This window comes from Bacillus rossius, chromosome 1, assembly GCF_032445375.1.
Source record: "Bacillus rossius redtenbacheri isolate Brsri chromosome 1, Brsri_v3, whole genome shotgun sequence".
NCBI classification, from domain to species: Eukaryota; Metazoa; Arthropoda; class Insecta; order Phasmatodea; family Bacillidae; genus Bacillus; species Bacillus rossius.
This window is the reverse complement of record NC_086330.1, coordinates 35907614-35927144: the sequence shown is the minus strand read 5'-3', so window position 1 is coordinate 35927144 and position 19531 is coordinate 35907614. Positions and strand designations below refer to the sequence as shown.

The following is a 19531-nucleotide window of genomic DNA, read 5'->3' as shown; positions in this document are numbered from 1 at the left end:
CATTTGTCCAGTCATTTACTAATGAATGGGCCTGTTAAAACTTCGTCATCCACGTAATGTTTTTATTTCTCAGTGGCCTCGAAAGCCCACGATGGCCAAGCACCGAAGAGACCGGAAAATTCGCGGATTCATTTCGCGATAGGCTAGAATTTAAATAGTTATACCTCAGTGCTGCTTCTGCTATTGACTCACAAATGAAATCACCTGGAGGACTCAGGGCCATTGAGAAACATTCATTCAGCCAAAGGAATATCGAATTTCAGGCTTCTACGTTGGGACGTCTCACAAGACAGCAGTCAATGAGTGGGTGACATTTGCCAGAGTATACGTAGAACTGTAGAGTCCATCCTAGCAGTCATCGAACCCGCGAATTTGTCCTGTCTGTAGTAATGCCATAACAATGTTTTATTGTTTAGTATTGAAAATTGGCCCACGTTAATCCCAAGATCACACATTAACTCATCAAAATAGTTTCTAAGACCATAAAGTAGTGTCTACTGACAGTATTATTAGAGACAGGAAATATTCGCGGATTAAGTTCACGAAACACTAAAATTAAAATACTTACATGTCGTTTAACTGCTTCTGCTGTTGTCTAACAGTTAACCTGAATGTATTTGGGCTAATCAAAAGCCTTCAACCAATGACGTATCGGCGTATCGCATTAAACGTTACCAAGCTGAGAAGTCTTATAAGTCAGCGACCAATGAAAACGTGATATTTGCCCGAGTATCCAGAGGATTGTTGAGTCTATCCTGACGGTTATCTAACCTGCAAATTTTTCCTGTCTCTGAATTAAAATAATTTATTAAATACTAAACGTCAAATTCACAGGGAAAATATTTGTAGAAACCAGGCACTATGTATGAACTTCTGGGGGTAAAGTTTCGTATCACTTATCCAAGTTGTTCCTTTGATCCTGATGGAATGATCCTATATACACTGGTCCTGTGGTGCATGATGCTGTTTTATTTTAGCACGTCAAAATATCCTGAACAAAATAGTTTGTGATATACCTATAACAATAAAATATGATAGTAAGTTGAGTACAAAAGAAAAAAAAATTCAACCAAGCGTTTAGAAAATGCTCAATAGTTTGATAGCACGGCGGATTAAGGCCCGTCTAGAATTACAATGACTCAAATTGTGTCCCATGGATCGCTGATTGGCCCACATGACCCCCTGACATCATGCGTGGTGTGGGCGATGGTCAGAATCTCCCTGGTCCGAATACATTGGTCAACATGAACTTTTTGTCCCAATCTGTGTCCTTTGGTGGCATAGAAAAACAACACTCGTGACATTTACTGTTTGCGGTTACCGTTTCAAAAAGGTAAACAGAAAATAACGGACGGTGTAGTAGAAAGCCAAGAAGACAGACAAAATATTGATCACTGTTGTCCGTTTGCAACCGGCGCTTTGTTGCAAAGGCCAAAAGCACGAAATCATAGATTTGCATTTACTTTTGCCTGACAGGATAAATAAATATTATTGGACGTCACAACTTTCACAAGTTAAATGAATATTCAAAATTTATCTGCGTACTCATTACAATGCTTTGAAAAAAATAAAAACAATCGAAAAACATTTATTTTGGCACTGTATATTTACTGCGCTCTGGTGACTACTTTAGAGCTCAGTAGATGATGACATCGGATATCACAATTGTTGGACAGGGCTGTTTTCCGTGCGTCAATGCGACGTCATTCACATTAGGATAAGAACACGGACCGCGCCCACAAGTTCGGTCTGTTGTAGCCGTGCTTATACACGTAACAGCGTAACCCCTTTTCCTTGTTTACAACTGGCTCAGGGTCTTCAAGGGCGTTTCTTGTGTAATGTCGTCCAATATCAACGTGAAGCAGATACACGTGTATTTCAAGTTTACTTTGCTACACAAGGAATCCACGCAATAATCTTGGCTCTAGCTGTAAACGCGGCGCAAAAAAGGCAAGATAGCCGACTACACGCAAACATTAGCTGAAAGCTCGGTGTACGCGATGTTAACAGGAATGGCAAATGTTTCGATAGTAGTGACATGTCGTCCGTGAACGATTCGTTCAAAATGAAACGAACCTACGAGCGAATCGTTCGCTACGTAAAGTCGATTAATCGAAAGCTGAACACGATTCGGGAGAATATAAAACGGAGAGAGAACGGGAGAAGAACCGGCCTGTCTGAATAGCTCGTAAAACGACTCGTGACGTCGGGGGTCGAGAGTAATCACAGATTACTAATTAGTAATAGTAGCGCGCACGTGTTCACGAGAGCAAACGACAACTGGCCGAAGTAAACATGAAAAGGGGTGGGAGCGGTGGTAAGCTACTCAACAAGAATTGCATTACAATTAATTATCATTTATGATCGTCTAGGTTATGTTTACTAAATTTATCTACGAGAGCTTTGAAATGTGTTCACGCACATTTTTTTTTGTGACAGGCTGACAGCCAGTACACGACTCGACATCTGAAAAATCAGCTATCCGAGCCGACCAATTTTGCGATAACCAGCCAGGTGACAAGGTCAGCCCAGCCGCCTAGACGTAATGGATACTTAAATGGGCGAAAGAATTGTGATCCTTTTGAGATGTGCCGGATCCCGTTGTCGTTGATCAGAACTAAAATAACGAAATGAATATTTTGGACAAATCATTACGCTTAACTGGATTCAAATTAATAGATTCGGTCACTTGAATCGTTCTGCCTCACTACCGGATGGCATTCGTGCCAGATGATCACCACGTGGGCACGTTCACACGAGCCTTCCGTTCTGAGACACTTGCGGAGTCCGTAACAGTGCTTCTTGGCATACACGGACTGTTTAGAGATGCTGGGACGATGAGGGATGACAAACAACTCCAGCGACTCGGCAGACAATTGCATGTGTACCTACCACAGCCACCAGGAGAAAAGGATAAATGGTTCGCCGTCACTTCAAAAGATGATCAGAAAAGTTACCTATGGAAACGTCGTGTGACAGAGTGTCTAGGAGGCTGCATTATTTAACATCTTTAGCACAGAAACATTTTTAAAAAATTGTATTTTTTTTACTCTAAAAGATGACAAAAAACGTTAGAAAAAACGGGGGTTTATTTTTCAAGATAAAAAATTATGGATCTTTTAACTCGAACATGAAAAAATTAAAGAAGTAAATATTCATCAGACACTAGAGACCTACCAAAATTGAGCGTTATTTTCAGGCTCAGTTAAGGCTAGTATACAACAGTCCGAACGTGTTGGCGGTTTGTTTCCTTACCTTAATATGAAGGACGTCACATCGTCACACGAAAATATGCCCATCTATAATTTTCATGTCCGATGTCCGAATGTCCTGAATTTTAAAATAGTCTCTAGAGCGTAATAAACGTTTCTCGTTTTTTTTATGCATGTTTTTCAAACAGGAACCGGAAACTCAAATAACGTGAGTGTTCCGTTGTTCTTTGCTACCAAATGACCCAGACCGGGACAAGCTCAAGCTGACCTATGTATCGGACCAGGGAGATTCGGACCATCGCCCATCATGACGTCAGAGGGTCACGTGGACCAATCAGCGATCACTGCCCGTCGGACACAGTTTAGGACATTGCAAGGACATTCGTCGCTGATTGGTCCACGTGACCCTCTGACGTCATGCGTCAAGTGGGCGAAGGTCCGAACCTACCTGGTCCGAAGACATTCGTCAATTTGAACTTTTTGTCCCAACCTGTGTACTTCGGACATAGAAAAAGAACAGAACACTCACGATATTTGAATTTCTGGTTTCCGTTTGAAAACGTGGTGTTTGTTTTTGTTATTTAAGGAAATGGAAGGTGTGGTTAGTCACTTATAACTTACCTACATAACTTTCATAAGTTCAATCTCAAACTACAAAGCATCAAAACAATAAAGAAAAACATTTGGTTTGGCACATTTACTGCGCTCTGGTGACATTAGAAATCAATACATTCGGACATCGGACATCGCAATTGTGGACAGGGCAGTTTTCGGTGAGACAATGTGACGTCACTCACATTCGGATAAGGACACGGACTATTGTAGACGGGCTCGTAAGACCCCACAAACGTAAACACTAGTATGTCGATGGCACGTGTTTATTGGCTTTTGAAACCTTCCACCTTCTGTATGGGTCACACAAGATTTGGTCATTGGTTTTAATGGGGTATGTTATTCGCTTATAGTCCTTCAGGGCGTGACGAGTAACTCGTGATCAAATGACCAGATTCATTTAAATATAATACAAAACCTTTGCAATCAAGACTTTCTCCAAATGATAACGCGAATTTCGCAGGTGTATTTCAATCAGCCACATTTTTGGGATGTTTAAGACAGTGTTCTCTAGGTCCGTGAAAGCCATGTCGTATATTTATTTAAGGAAAACTTCCATAAATCACACTCGTGCATAAAACAAGTACAATATTAAATTTCCTATCTAATTACTTTGCAAAGTGATTATTGTACGGGGATGCGTAAGATCTGCAGATTTAAGTTTTACCAACCGAAATTAAATTTAGGAACGTTCCAAGTTGACTTGGGAATTGATTAGCCATTAAAATACGTGCCAAATCCTTCAGAAAATATTTTTAGTAAAAAAAAATCCTTCACAAACATTTTTCTCGTCTATTCTTTAAATTGGCCAAATAAGAAAGCGAATCAAGGTCGATGTCGACATACAGCGAAATGTTTATGATTACGTAAGCTGCTGACGTTTTATTTGGATATTAAACTTTTCCATGACAAAGATTGCTTTGTTCTTTGCATTTTTATTCTGGATTTTCAAACTTTTTTTAAAGTTAGATTAATTTGTCGCTTCAATAGAAAGAGCTTTTTAACTGCTATTTAACGTATAGGTTGCATCATTTGCAAAACTTTCTCTTAGAAAGTTTTTTTCTTCGTGTACGCAGTAACATGCACTTGGTGGAATATCGTAAATAAGCGGTAAGGATTACAAACTAGAGTTGAATAAACATTAAATTTATGTGTTTGAGAAGGAGAAGATAAATGAAGCTAACAAAAAAATATATACACTGTAAAGAAGGAGCAACTCACCACAAATCCTCTGTGCTGGATTTGTTTTCACCCGAATCCTTGGTGCCTAAAAAATGACACACGTGTTAAAACACAAACCGGTGAAGAAGGGTTCGATAACACTTATTTTCCATTGACTACTCGCGGGACCGTACGATCGCCGCTCTCACTCACTCCCCGCGCCACGTTTTGTAAACACACGAGCGAGCGACTGCGCGAACGAACGAGACCGACTCGCGCCCGTACACAACTCCCGCGGAGCCGATGCGCGCGCAACCGACGCCACCATTCGACTGACTGGATCGCTCGCTCGCGCGCGCGGCGGACGACACACGGGCGGGCGGCCAACGACGCGCAGGCCTGCCAACGCAACGCAACCAAGAGTCGCTCCTACCCGCCTGTTTACTGTTTACTACGCGCGCTCCTACTTCGGTGGGGGAGGGGGGCGAACAGATTTCGAGACCAGCTGTTTATTAAGGCCCCCGCCTAGTGGGCACACATACAGTGTGCATGGCTTCAGTAGATGAAAAAAAAAAACACGCTATATTTAAAAACTAATCATAATATCACAGTGGCATCTGTTTGCGAAATGCATTTAAGAATGCGCTGAGTGCGTATTTTTATAACAGTGAAAATGAATAAAACGCATGTTTCCAAAATATTTTTTGATGTTTAACATCTTAGCTCTCGGTATACGACATTTGGTAGGAGTTCCTAATTTCACGAATGAATCGGAAGTCACACGAAACGGAAATGTGCTGCCTTCTGTGGCGGATGGCGCGAACCAAAGTTCACAAAGCCAAAGGGGAACTTTACAGTATTAACTAATTTTAAAAAGACGGACAGCATTTTAATACAATTCCTTATTCGAAAATCAGGTCCAAAGCCGGGGTATAGTATTTTTTCAAGTCTTTTTTCGTTTTTATCGGAGCCGTTTAGTTATAATGTTTAAAATTTCGGTCTGCAAATGGAATGATTCGATAGTCGACGTAGCTGCTCCGACAACGAATTATACCGGCGGGTACGGAAACTACGTGTGATGTAGTATAAAACATAATTTGCATATATTTATTACCCTCAGCATTATTTTTAAGAATCCTACGTTAAATTACGTGTTGATGTTCGTATTATAAGTGTATTTCAACAACATGAAAACATATGAATTTGCCCGCTACCGAGGTTTGATGTTGCACATCTCTGGCGAGTATTGAAAGACTCGCTCAAATTTTTTACACGTGAAACATCCGGCAGAGATGCAAGGGACTTGCAACTTTTTCTTCATTTCCCTGCCATATAAAGGCGCTAGAGGCACCAGCGAGCGTAGTATCATCATCCCGTCTCACCAACACAAATACACCTCGACTAGACGGGCCTCGCGTGCTGGCCCTTGAAGCGCGCTGGGATTGATCGCTACTCCGGCGGGGGGAGGATGAAGGTGTCTACGGCTAGGGTCACCGCTCGCGCTCTGGCGAATTTTTATGATGGTAACGGTTGTTTTGATCTTTGGAGGGAAGGGGAAGAAAGATGCCATCATGACGTGGCTAAGGGACCCAAAGCAAGAGTCGGTTTGAAAAAAAAATAAATCCAAGCTAACAAATAGGCGAGGGCGAGCATGTGTACAACAGTAGATTCTGAAATCGACTTGACTGAGGAAACTAAATGCAACGGAGGTTAATAATATGAAATGCATAGTTTCTTGAACGTTACTTAACCATATTGTATTTAAAAAAAATTAATTAAAACAATTTTAGTTTATTTTTATATATTGTTGATTGAAACTAATAATTAGTTTTTTATCTGTCTTTTGAAGTGAAATGTTACTCAGATCTGCATGAAAAACGCAATATTCACGACTTTTTATGATGTAGACAATTATTCATACATAATTTCCAGTTTATTTAGGCGTGTTTTTAGTCAGAATGTTAATTTTCACCTTTGAATTCTACATGTAACATTGCAGTTTTAACTGGTAATATTTCGATTTTAAGGTTTTTTATTTTTTTAAATAATATTTTAGTTGAATAAATTACTATTTTAGTTTACCAGAAACATTGAATTGTAATTTCACTAACAGAAAGTTTCTTTTGGCACACCATGTGATACGCCATCTTCCTATAAAAATTTCCTTGCATGTTGCGTTGCGTGCGCATCGTACAAATTCACTCTCATTTTTCCATAACGTCCCTAAAGAAATATAAGTAACTTCAAAAAATTTAACGAACAATCAGCTTTCGTTCTAAACATGCGAGTTATTTTCTATGAAGTAGACAGCTTACACGCAACTTAACCTGAGTTAAAACGGTTACAAGCATGGGTAAAATAATTAATTTATACACATTTTTGTTACAATGCCGTATATTTTATGCATGATGTTATGTCTACAAATCCGAAAAGAATTGTGTCAATTGTTGCTCACTGAGATAAATTAACAATGCTGCATTGTTATGAGCGCAGGCCTACTGCCATGGCAGGGGCGGGGCTTGAACCGAGGGAACTCGCCTGGAGCGAGCCTCAGCGGCCACGGCCGTCGAGCAGCCCGCGTTAGTTAAATATTTTAAAATGAGAATTATTGTGCGTCAAATACTAAATTTAGTTAAAGGCCTAATTGCTGCATAAATGCTGCGGCATAGCTATATTAAGCATTTGAAGGTTATTGTCGAGTTTTGAAATCCTGCACCTAACCAGATACTCATTCCTAATGACTAACATTATGTTCTGTCAATAAGTGCATGCATATACACAAACACGCATCGTCGTGCCGGATAGCTTCCACCCGACCCCCTTCCCTTTCCCTTCCTCACGTTCATCTCCCTCCCCTCCACTCCCAGGGCGCGGCCAACGAGAGCGCAGTTGACACGCGTCGGCGAATCAATCTAGGGTTTGGAAATATGCAGGCGGGCCCCTTAAAACACTCTAGCATCGTCGGTGTTTCGTAATTGATCGAGTTTCTTACAGTTACGCGTATACTGAAGGCATTCGAATCACAACCATTCATTGCGGAATCAAAAGTGTCCTGAATGACCCATAGCTTCTCTTGCAGACGGCCGCCAATTACAAGGAACACACGGTAGCGCAGGCTTACCTTATTGCAGTCTAAATTTACGGACTTTATAATGAAGAAATGACCTGAAATAAACGAAGTGTTTTTCGTAATTTCAGATGACTGAATCTTCGTAAAAACTACACCGTATTCAAACTTCCTAGTTCCGTGCTCTGCTGAGATCACGGTGAACAGGGAAGTGTGAGGAAAAAAGGCATTCTTGCTGTTGACGTAACAAGTTTTTAAATGTTTTTGTGGTAAATAATAAATCGAGATTATTCTTGTGGATTCGTGTTCAATAGCAAGGCCACTTCCAATGGTAAGTAACACGTTATTGTTTAAAACTGACTCATGGTCAAGACCACTGCTGCCCAATCATCAACATAAAACATGCGTATGTCGTGTTTCGAGTCTTCTTTGCTACGAAATGAACTCGAGATATAATCTTTGCTTTACTTCGAGACAATAAAATTCGCAGAAAATAAGTATTTGAATTTTGGACTTCTGCGCGACTCTTTTCTGTCTTCACGAATTGCACTTGGTCGAACACGAGGCGTGCGCTATTTAACAAAACTAAAATTAAAAACTGTGGAATGTGTAGGCGAGGAGAAGGATCCGGCGACCAAGCACGGAGTCGGCTGCGCTCGCACATTTTACCGGAAACTTTTCATCACGTCGTCGCGTCGCCCCGTTCCGCGCGGCGGTCACGTGGCCTCACGCGAGGGGCTTGGCTTCCGCTGCCTCGGGCTTCTTCGGCATTGGTCGAGCGAGCCCGCGGCCTGTCAGGGGTCTCTGCGCTCTTTCTCCTGTCTCTGTCTCACCTGCCACCTCTTTCTCTCTTTCTCTTTATCTTTCTCCAGCCGGTCCGGGCACAGGGTTCAGGGTGTGGAGCAGGGAGCCGAACCGCAGTTTTGGATTGTGACGTCACGGCGGCCATCTTGGATGACCGTGACCTTGATCTTTGACCTTCAAAATTGGCCAAAATTAGTCAAAATTTGCCCAAAAAATTCGTTGAAATTACCATTTTTTGGGGGAAAAATTCCGCCAAAAAATTTGAAAAATAAAAAATTAGGATTTCAAAAAAACGCAAAAGCCTTTTGCCTTAGAAAGATTACATATTACTAAAAAACGGCTTAAGCATCCATGTCTACAGCCTCCGATAAGCCGTTTCTAATAATTAGGATACCATGACTACCATTTTGAATTATGACGTTACCGTTGCAATTTCCGTTACGGCCACCATCTTGAAAATCTTTATTTATTATTCGATTATAATGAAAAAAATCTATAACTAATAAAAAAATTTAATTAATCAAAATTTAATAAAATATTAGCCTACTTAAGAAAACCACCATTGCACATATCGTTACGGCCGCCATCTTTGATTCTATAAATGTTGCATGTTTCATTATGCCCGCCATCTTGGTTGAGTATGGTGTCATCGTTAAACTTGTAGTTACAGCCGCCATATTGGATTCTATAAATGTTGCACTTTTCGTTACGGCCGCCATCTTGGAAAACCGTAATAATTATGCTAGACATTTTGAAAAAAATTCAAAAAATATAAAAAGAATTATTAATTAAAATATAATAAAATATTATTTTAAAATCTACTTAGGCCTTGAAGTCCTCAGTTCGAACCCGGTAAGAGAAAAACTAATAAAAAACGTCGATAGATCCTTCCTCCACAGAAGCCACCTGCAGACTGAACTCCCACCACCAATACAAAGGCATATATATCAGCAGCTAGTATGAAGTAATGTCTGCCATCTTGTTTTCGTATACTATAGTGCGCTACCGTCACATTAGTTCAAATTTTACTTGCTAGAGTGCAGTAATATATTATTATTATGGAGACACCCGCCATCTTATCATTAGGAATCTTGGAATTGTGTATGTGATTATTTAGCTAGAAATTCGGGGAAAAATCCATAATTCATTAAATAAATTTGCAATCATTGTAAGAATTGATTCGATCAGTTCATATCCTTGGTTCGATCCCTGGGCGAAGCAAACAAATAAATTTAATTAAAAATACCTCAAAAATGATAGGTTTGAAAATAAAACACTGTGCGCAAGTTCTTTTTCAAAAATTATTATATTACATAATTTATTTTCTAGTACAGATACACTTGCAAAAATTTACAATCTAATAAACATTCAGTTCTGCTTCGGCGTGAAATGACTGATTCTCAGCTCCAATCGGTTTATACTAGACAGAGACCAGCCAGAACCTTTACTGACATAGTCCTCCTCTTCTTGAGAGAGTTTCTGGACACTGTGTTTAACAGTATGCTTCACATCGTCAGAACTGTAAATTACAGCAGCCGATGTCTTGAAAGCACACTTCTTAACTTTGTCCTCGAACGGATATGGCTTACTATATGCACAGTCCAGCCACAAGTTATATTTCAAAAGTCCATTTGTTGCTACGTCATCAGTAAGCTGATTAATTATGTTCTGTCTGATATCATTAAGAAAATCACAAACGTCTTTTGATTCAATAAATGTATTTAGATAAAAGTAATCTTTCAATGTTCCACGAAATGCAGACTGCGCCAAGTAGAAGCCATTATCATTCACCTGTAGAGCACGGAACACAGTCTTGGGTTTAGTTTCACGTCCAGACGTCATAGCAATCGGTTTCTGTACATCGGTTTTTTTTCTCGTATCTCACGAGTTTGCAATCTAAACCGTGGAGTCGAAATTTCTGCAGGTAGTTCAGCAGTAGGCGCACGGAATTCACCTTTGCATTTTTTGGCATGATTTCGCAAAATGTCAATGCGTGTAAACCAAACATGGCACTCATCGCAGTGAAACTTCGTACGAGTAGGATTCTTCACACATTTGCTCCACTCATGTCTCCGTGCATCATGGGAAAATGCAAACGACGTATCACAGTAGCTGCAAGGATACCGTGGTGATGAATACGAACCCGAACCAGATGCCGATGTTACTGCAATTGTACCATTTCCAGGCATACTGTTATGCGCATAAATCATTCGCTGTTGCACCGAAACCTTTACTTTCTGCCGCGCAGCAGGACCTTTGCATGTCTTCATGTGCGTTTTCATATTATCTTTTCTGGCAAACTGCTTATGACATCTCTCACAACCAAATGTTTTGAGAAGGAGGATTCCTAGCACATTCTCTCTTCTCATGTCGACGAGCATTGCTGTTTTTTGAGAAACCCTGTGCCCGGACCGGCTATCCTATACTACTCTCTCCCTCTGTTTCTTTTTCTCACTTTCTCTCTTTTTATCACATTATTTTACTCTTTCTCTGTATATTTCTTCCTGTTTCTCTCCATCTTTCTCTGGACGTCAGCGCTGCCCTGCGCCTGTAAGTTGATCCACGCGTCATTAACATCAATCGCCAATATCTTTCCGCCGAACGCACTCACTAGCCAGAAATGCTGTAAGGGCTCAGCACATATGTTTTTAGAGAATTGAGGACGATGACCTAGGTTCGAATCCCTATGGAGGAGTAACAACGTTGATGCCTAGTCAGTATGTGTGACTTTACCACTTTATATTCGGCAGAGAGATAGTCACGTTTTCTGAGCTCAGCTTACCCAGAAAGGTTTTTTCCTAAACATCGTTTGCCACAAAGGAGTGTGAAGCAAACATCGTTTGAACTCAAGGCGTTTGCTCTAAAATTATTTTATGAGCTTAACTTACGCAGAGAGACATTTGCACTAAAAATCCTTGTTCTAAAGATTTTTGACCTAACCATCGTTTTCCTTAAAAGTATTATGAGCTTTCTTACACATAAAGGACTTTAGCTCCAGACGTTTGCTCTAAAGTTGACCTTAACACGAAAGAGTTTTCTGTGTTTAACTTACCCAGAAAGGCTTTACCCTAAATTTCGTTTGGCCTTAAAGACGTTTGACCTAAATGCTTTTGCCCTGAAAATGTTTCCTGAGCCTAACGTACTCAGAAAGTCATTTGCACTAAAGATCGTTTGCTATAAAGGCGCTTGACCTAGGAATAGTTGGTACTAAAGATGTTTGTAGAATTCATGGCAGAACAACTATAGAATAGTAATCAAAACGTTAAAATAAAGAAATAATTACACGTACTTGTATAAGACTACGTTGAATAGCATACAACTATTATAGAGATGGCAGCACTATCCTAAAAATTTAAAAGAGCATTCGACTATCGTATTTTCTATAAACCTGGTTGAAAATATGAAAGTTCTATCACAACAGTTACCGTCACCAGAGTGACTGAAGTTACTGTTTGCATGTTGAGCGCGAAAGTTTACTGCGTACGAAATGCTGAACATTGTATATGCTTTGTCCGACAGCTTTATTGGGCAGAAAACAAGTTAAAATTTTTGATTTGCAAAAGTAACTGAACGGTCTTGGTGTTTCAACAAAACACACTCATATATATAATTTATTATTTAATAAAGATGAAACAGAGTCTATTTAATGATATGGCTCAGAGAATATTTAATAGTATAGCATAGGCAACTCGAAAGATACTTTCATAACTATATAGCTCGGTTACAAATCGTGAGGATTTGCTGTCGCAAATATGCTTGTACTAGTTAGTTGTAAGGCGCCCAATGCGTCCGTTGAAAAATGATCAATATAACTAACACTTTAATATAATATACACGAAATGTTTATAACAATTGAATTAATTTTAATATCGTGCAAATGAAAATTATTTCTGATATTATATATATATATATAAAACAAAAAATTGTTTTTAATTTCTCTGGTTATTGAATAATCTTTCTTGCTGTGTATTCGATTTAATATACACCCGCATGACATCCATATTGGCAGTGCGATTCGTATTAAGGTGCTCAATTGAATAGAGTAGCCTACGCAACAACATTAGCATTCTTCAATTGAAATGTGCCTTAACATCTATTCGCAATCAATTTAATCCTATCATTAGCGCTGTAAAATTGACGCAACAGGGGTTGGTGGATTCATATTTGTAAGTGGAGGCCAACAACTTGAATTATATTAAACAAATAAACGTAACCAAAACGTGGCGAGCTAAGCCACGGCTCGCTACTTTATCACTGAAAAATGCTGAAACTATCGGCCTCGTCAAAATATGTCCCCATGCAAATTATCGTTGCGCCACGGACTCGGCAACAAAGGTAGGAGAAACAGGTTAGCAAAGAACAATGAAAGTGTTACACTTTAAGCGCATGGAAAAAGAATTCATACAGCGTTAGAGAGTCAGTCATTGATGAGCGTATTAATATCTTGTATTATGATCGTAGCAACTGCGTAATATCTTTAAACTTTGATTGTCACCGTGACAAACGGAAGCGTTTACAGTCTCTCAAAAAAAAATTCTACCTGTGTTGACGAAAATAGTTTGTCAAGTCATCGAACGTGGACGTGGGCAATAAAACACGAGTGCCGGAAAAAAAAAGTAAGCCATCAAACGTCGCGCTGGATTGACGAGATAAGCAGAGAACACAAAGAGGTTATGAATGAAGTTGTATGTTGGCAACACTTCGTATTGTACGCAAGCGAGCGGTGAACACTTCCGAACGTGACCGAAAAAGAACGAAGCTGTCAAGTAACGGCCTTGCCGCTCCCCTCCCCCTCTTTTTTTTCTTAAGCAGCTCTCTTACCGTTTTTTTTTAGCGTTCCTTCCAGCTCTTTTTTTTTGGAGCGACGGAAAAATAAAGAACACGGTGTGGCGGGGTATTACGAGCTGTAAGAGTTGATCTTCACCAGTGTAGCAACGCACATTTTGAGCCAACCAAAGAGACGGTCATTTGGACCACTAATGAAGTTGAAGCTTTTACCTACGGCTGAACCACTTTTACTGAGTAAAGAAAATATTATATATATATCTATAAATTTCTCCATTAAATATTTAGGGGATGTTTTGTAATTTACTTCAGGATAAACTACATATTAACAAATAAACTTTAAAATTAAATTATTATTTTTACTATGCGGGACTTCATTCATTATCTACGTAAATTACAGTCTACTCCTTCTTTATTTTGTTTTGAAGTTTGAAAGAAAAATATTGTGCTGCAATCTACTTTTTTTTTGCTTTTTTTTTAGATATAGATATAAAAGGAAAGTTTTTTTTGTTGAAAGACGTGTTCCTTTATTCGATACTTTTGTTTTACATTTAATTGTCTGAAACATCTTGCAGAAGCAGTTCCATGAGCCCAGCGCAGGCAGACAGACAACTGGCTTCCATGCGAGCTCGTCCTTCGCTGTATCACCAGCGACGTAACTAGACTACTTTCCACCCGGGGCAAGAACTCATCTTGACGCCCCCGTTCTTTTTCTTTCAAACCAACCGAACCAAAACCTGTCCCGAGAACACCTCATATCGCCACCAAATATTGATTTCCACTATTCCAAAAAATTCTGATTTGATTTAGATGGCAAATAAATATATTCATTTACAATCATTTCGTTTTTAATATGTACATCTCGAGTTGGATAGTGCGCAAAAAAATACTAGTTTTTAAATGTTTTGATGATATACGTGTTTGTATCTTTCTTTACAAAAAAAACAGTTCATCAGCCCTCCAATTTTTTGTGTGTGTGTGACATAACACTACGATATCCAAGTAAATATCTATAGTAAAATTACTCTGCCATTTAGGCCCCCCCCCCCCACCCCCCGGGGCATAACCCACCGTCTGGCCCCCTCTAGTCACATCACGTGCTTGGGAGACACACACACAAACACGAAGCTGATTCCATAATCGTCTGTTGTAATGAGGATGCAATCGACGCCGCCGCTCTGTCGCGCCAGTCGGTTGCCGTCAGCTGCGACGCGCGATGCCACCCAGGTCCACCACGCTCACCAAGAAAATAATTTGCGCGTGAGTACACGCTTCATGCATAGGGGCAGGCAATTTTCGCGAAAAAAAAATCTGAACGCTTAATAGACTGCAAAAAGATGTACCCGCGCACCAGCGGTCTCTTCCTTGTGATTGGCTGCCGTCTGCGAGAGAATTCATTGCCATATTTGACCGAGCCACTCAGGACGCGTTTGATTCCGCACTGAATTACTGTGATTGGTTATGAAACGATCGATAAATCGAAAAAAAAAATCCTCACCCAATCACGAAACTCAGATGATGCCACAGTGCATTAACTTTCAACTGGTCTCAGAATCTTTTCGCGAAATATGCATACCCCTATTCATGTAGTTTCTCGAACATACCTCAATTGCAGTTTGTCATAGGGGAAAAAAATTAATAAGTGCAGAATAAAAATTTGCGCAACACAGACGATACTGCGTCGTTTTAACGCACAGCTGGTCTATAAATCGTTTAGCGAAAAATCACTGCCTCTACGCATGGCATAATTAAGGGCATGCATTTTTTCGCGAAAAGATTCCAAGAGTAGATGAAAGTTAAGGCACTGTAGCATCGTCTGTGTTTCGTGATTGGGTGAGTTTCTTTCAGGGACACATCTACTGTTACAACACCAACCACAGTAATTCGGTGCGCAAGCAAACGCGTCCTGAGTGATTGAGTTAAACAAGGCAATGGAGTTTCTTGCAGGTGGCCGTTAATCACAAACAAGAAACCGCTGGTACGGGTTTAGCTTGTTGCAGTCTAATAGGCGTTCAGATTTTTTTTTTTTGCGGAAAATGCTTTGCCCCTACGAATAAAATATTTTTTTAATAATACCTACATCGGTTGCGAAAACAGTTACGGTAGTTCTATCATGTCTATAAAATGTTGATGTTATGTTGTTGACATTTAACTTACCTATCATGTTTAAGTGGGCAGAATTGATAGCTGTAGTCCAAGGCTGGCCTAAAAAAAATAATGCGATCACATACCACCGCACGGTGTGGTTATGAACTGGTTTACAAACTACTTTTTATCCACACGATGCCGCAGTATCAACCGCTTGGCTTCGCGTATTAATATTCATGAAACCTTCGCAAAAAAAAAAACCTTCGGTTCGAATTTTGCGCGTCTTAACGATTTGATTAGCATTAGTTACTACGCTACACTGCATATCTTATTTTTGTAGGGATCTGAAAAATTCGCGCATTCATTTTGCTATATATCATCCAAACACGTTTACCGTTTCGCTTCTTCTGTGATTAGGCCGTAGTTATTCTGAAGCTTTCTAACAGTTCTCACTAGTTAGTAGCCAATGAACAGGTGTAATTTGCCCGAGTACATAGAGAATTCTAGAGTCTATCCTAAAGTCAATGAAACCGCGAATTATATCTACTTAATTTTAATTTTGAAGAAAAAACTTATATTAAAAAAACTAAAAAAACACGCTTTTATTTTTGAATGACCTAAAAATTCAAAAATAATATTTAAATATAAGTTTTCTGTCCTATAGTTAAATAATGCACCACAAATCTATATAACTAAACATTTTCCACCATAACCCGACCTCGGAAACACTCTAAATCGATAAATATATACATATATATTTTTAAAATTTTCGAAATTTAGGGAGTTTAATCCCCCCCCCCCCCCCCCTTGCTAGGTGAAGAAAATCAAACTCCGGGCACATTTTCGACCATAACCCGACCTCGGAAAAACATTAAATCTAAAAGAATACATTTTTCAAATATTCGATATTTAAGGGCCTTACACCCTCTTCTTCACCGGGCACATATTCCACCAAAACCTGACCTTTTGGATCTGAAATACTCCAAATCCAAAAAGAATTAGTTTTTAAAATATTCGAAATTTTGCCCCCCCCCCCCCCCCACAAACCCCCCCCCCCCCTTTCCATCAGGGATACATTCGAACTGCGGAGCTAATTCACACCATGGATACGCAAAAAGCATGATTATTAACCATAGCTCGAATTTAGTGATTTTTTGACCCTCTGACCCTCCCGACTCACTCTTAACTCTAATGTCTTAAATTATCAAAATATTGTATTGTCAGAGGTTCTTTATATGTATGCATAATTTCTCAACACATTCGGACGTCGAAAAGTAGGTAAAATATGAATGAAAAGATGAAAGAGATAGATATAGGTATATAGAGGAGATGTACAGAAAAAAAAATATATATATATAGAGAGAGAGAGAGAAAGAAACAGAATTAGAGAGAGTGATAAAGAGGTGCTATGTATATGTGTACCTACTTCAAACAAATCACAACAAAAAAAAATTGATAGAGGCATTGCAACGCATGCCGGGTATTAGCTAGTTTAAGATAAAAAATTGGTTGTCTGTAAAGTCGGTTTACGGACGATAGTTTAACGTGACGTCATAACAAAACATTGATGAAATGATTGCATACTTTTATGAATAAAATTGAATCAGTTTTATTGGATTATCACTATTTTGTATGGATACAAAGAAGGAGTGAAATGAAATCTACTATTTAATTGATAAATTTAATTTTATTTCCACTCATTAATACAAATATGTTTATTACTTTAACGAAGAGATTATTTTAACTATAACTTTTGTACATATTTGCTATTTAACTTCTTCCAATCTGTGTTATTCTGTTAAGGATAAGACGATGGTGGGAAAAGTAGGAAACGAATGGGAGTGTTTCAAGTTTAATGTGCCTCGAAAAAGTCAAATCGATGGTTGTTCCAATAGAGTGGAAGAGGAATAGATGCGGCGCAAGCGTACAATGAGCGTAACGGGACAATGTGTGTAAAGGGACACTTTTTCGTGCGTGCAGCCGGCGTTCATCGATTTATTAGACGTTGTCACGTCAAAATGTTGTTTAGCTCCAACTCCAAAGACGTTTAACAACCGGCCTTGGGAAGCACTTGAGACCACAAGTCGTATTTCTATTTTAGAATTATTTTGTCGTGATGAACCTGCAGACAAAGTAACACACTTGTAAGGCAATTAGTTTATTTTAGAGGGAATATCGCTACCATATTTTTTACATTTAACAGGTTATTCATAAAAAAAAAATACTCGGTTGTGCATTGACATGCCAAAATTTATGGACCTTTTCCTTGATGAAAGAAACACCCAGTTCTAAACCATCACATGTCTAAAGAAAGTAATCTCACAAGTTAATCGACGCTGCATTGTGTGCATGCATGCGCGGGCGCATATAACGCTGACATTATATTTGTTTGAACATGGTGCAATGGTCTGGGCGAACATTTCTTAATATGTATTTGTTTTTAAATTTAGGTGTGAGGCAACCGCCCATTTTCGTTCTTATTACATTTAAAATATTTATTTGGTTAAAAATACTTTTTTTTTAAGTTTAGAGATTATTTATGGGTTAATTTTTTTCTTTATTTTCAATATCTTTCAAAAAATGATTTTTGTTTTTATTTAAAAAAGATAGAGTTTAAGGGATTTAGCGTATTTTGATAAAGTCCCAAGAGGGAATGACAGATTTAGATTTGTCACATTACTAAACAAACCTCTCATCCCCTCTTGGGACTTTATCAAAATAAATCCCTTAACCTTTTTTTTTAAATAAAAAAATAATATTTTTAAAATATATTGAAAATATAGATAAAAATTATATATATATATATATATATATATATATATACACACACACACACACACCTACACACACACACCAACACACCAACACTTTGCCGGCAAAGGACGTTTTTGGCGTAGTTATGTAGCGATGGACTCGTAAATATATAAAAAAAAGAAGAAAAAAAAACAAAAAAACAACATCGTCGCACTATCGCTGTCACGTGGCCAGATAAGAGTGAGCGTGTGACCGAAGATCTGCGTCATCGCCGGCTGTCGTCCCCTCGCAGTTGAGGTCGGCCGTTGTCCCCCCCCCCCCCCCCCCCCCCTTTTCTACTCCACTCACGACAACGGGGTCACGTGGTGCCGAAGACCTACGTCTTGAACGGGGGGAGGGAGAGATAAGGTTTTTTTTTTAAATATTACCTGGGTTAGCAAGCCCTCATTGGTAGAAACCGGAAAAATTCGCGGATTCATTTCGCGATATGCTAGAATCAAAATACGTTTGCCTTTTTACAGCATCAGTGATTGGGCCACAGTTTATCTGAATGACACTCGGCCAATGAAAAACTTTCAACAAAAGAAGTATCGAATCACTAGCGTCTCCAATTAATAGGTGACACGAGTCAGTAGCCAATGAGCAGACGTAATTTTCCCGCGTGCATAGTGGATCATGGAGTATATCCTACAGGTGATTGAAATCGCGAATTTTTCCTGCCTCTACTCATGGGTAGTGGTGAAAGTAGATAAGAGATATTCGGTTTAGAGGTATGGAAATTTCTCGGATTCATCCGGAAATAAGCTAGAATGCAAGTCTCCATACTCATACACAGTGTTCGTGGTATGAACGCAGCGACCGTGAACCAACGATGCCCAGCTAGGAGAGTAATAAGCAAATAAAAAGTAACTATTAAGAACTAAAATATTCACACTCAGAAAACAGCCAATGGAAAAGCAAACGTCGGCAATGCAAGCATAAGGCTCTGAATTTCAGCCTGACGCCAAACAAATTGGCAAAATTTCCAGGTCTTTAGCGATATAAGATT

At 39.2% G+C, this 19531-nt stretch overlaps 1 protein-coding gene across 4 annotated transcripts in view; it reads right to left on the bottom strand.

Moving 5' to 3' along the window:
* The window catches only part of LOC134534441 (atrial natriuretic peptide receptor 2-like), a 368135-nt gene that overhangs the window by 322900 nt on the left and 25704 nt on the right, over nucleotides 1-19531 (bottom strand). For 3 of the 4 annotated variants that reach the window (XM_063372918.1, XM_063372911.1, XM_063372941.1), the window contains exon 1: nucleotides 5046-5328. The exons of the other annotated variant lie outside the window; for it this stretch is intronic. The gene's annotated coding sequence lies outside the window, so the exon portion shown is untranslated. Of the gene's footprint in view, nucleotides 1-5045; nucleotides 5329-19531 lie in introns of those variants that run through there. 4 annotated transcript variants of the gene reach the window in all.